Source organism: Triticum aestivum, chromosome 7B, assembly GCF_018294505.1.
Source record: "Triticum aestivum cultivar Chinese Spring chromosome 7B, IWGSC CS RefSeq v2.1, whole genome shotgun sequence".
Classification (NCBI taxonomy): domain Eukaryota; kingdom Viridiplantae; phylum Streptophyta; class Magnoliopsida; order Poales; family Poaceae; genus Triticum; species Triticum aestivum.
The window spans coordinates 675,557,848-675,559,765 of NC_057813.1; positions in this window are offsets into that span (position 1 = coordinate 675,557,848).

The window sequence follows — 1,918 nt, forward strand, 5'->3', positions numbered from 1 at the left end:
GGTCGACGGCGGGGCAGCGAGGCGGAGGTGGGCTCAGCCGCGGGCGGTGGAGACGGGCCGCGGGGGCCCCGCACGGGCCTGGTGGGCCGGCGGCGGCGCATGATGGTCGGGGCCACGTGGCGGCGCCCGGTTGGCTCGGCAGGCGGTGGGCGGATGCGTCCGGCACCGGGCGGACATGTCCGGCACGCAAAGGAAGGGGAAAACTAGGGTTTTGCCCGTGATTTCGAAGGGGGATGTGTTTTTATAGCTAGGGAGCTAGGAGGCTCCAAATGGAGTGCGGTTTTCGCCCACACGATCGTGATCCGACGACGGAGAGCATGGAAGTGACTTCGATGGGTTAATGGGCTGCTTTGGAGGGGTGTTGGGCTGCAACCCAAAAGAGGCCTTAGCGGTTATGCGGTTAACCGTTGGAGTATCAAACGACCTCCAAATGACACGAAACTTGACAGGCGGTCTACCGGTGGTGTACCAAGGCCACTTGGCAAGCCTCGATCCATTCCGAGAACGTTTAACACCCACTCACGAAAAGAGACAAGAGGGGTGCGCCGGTGCACGTGGGAGTGTCGGATTGCAAAACGGACAACGGGGAAAATGCTCGGATGCATGAGACGAACATGTATGCAAATGCGATGCACATGATGACATGATATGAGATGCATGACATGAATAAAATACAAAATAAAAGACAAAACCCCACCAGGAGGGAATATCATAACACATAGCCGAAAATGGCGAGAGTTGGAGTTACAAAGATGGAAAGTTACATCCGGGGTGTTACAACACTCCACCACTACAAGAGCATCTCATCCCGAGATATAGGACTGAAAGAACTCCAGATATTCGGAATGGAGGTGATCCTCGCGCTCCCAGGTGGCTTCTCGGTCGGAATGGTGTGACCACTTCACTTTCAGGAATTTGATTGACTTGTTGCGTGTCTTGCGCTCGGTTTCTTCGAGAATAGCAACGGGATGCTCATGATAAGAGAGATCTTCTTGGAGGTCAACTTCTTCAAAGTTGATAGTGCGTTCAGGAGTCTTGAAGCACTTGAGAAGCTGTGACACGTGAAACACATCGTGCACATTCGCGAAGTTGGACGGAAGCTCAAGTTGATAGGCGAGATCGCCTCTTTTACCAATGATCTTGAAAGGACCCACATATCTAGGGGCAAGCTTCCCTTTGATACCGAAGCGACGAGTGAATTTCATTGGAGAGACGCGGAGGTAGACATGGTGTCCGATTTCAAAAGCCAAGTCATGGTGCTTGTCATCATAATAGCTCTTCTGGCGCGATTTCGCGGCTTTGAGATTCTCATGAATGACTTTGCACATTTCTTCGGATTCTGTGATCAAGTCGTTGCCAAGAAGTTGGTGTTCACCTGTCTTGGACCAATTGAGAGGAGTACGACACTTTCTGCCATAGAGAATTTCGAATGGGGCCTTGCCCGAACTCGCTTGGAAGCTGTTGTTGTAGGAGAACTCGGCATATGGAAGACAATCTTCCCACTTCATACCAAATTAAATGACACAAGCCCTGAGCATGTCTTCATGGATTTGATTGACTCGCTCGACTTGGCCACTTGTTTGAGGATGGAAAGCTGTTCTGAAACGAATGTTGGTGCCCATGGCCTTCCGAAAGGAGTCCCAGAACTTAGAAGTGAAGATGCTTCCACGGTCTGAAGAAATCAATTGTGGAATGTCGTGCAAGGAGACAATTCTGGAGGTGTATAGCTCTGCCAGCTGAGCTGCTGTGATAGATTCTTTGATAGGAAGGAAATGAGCCACTTTAGTAAGCTTGTCAATGACAACGAAGATAGCATCATTTCCACGCTTGGACTTAGGAAAACCAGTCACGAAGTCCATCTCGATATGATCAAACTTCCATTTCGGAATAGCAAGAGGTTGGAGGAGACCAGCTGGTC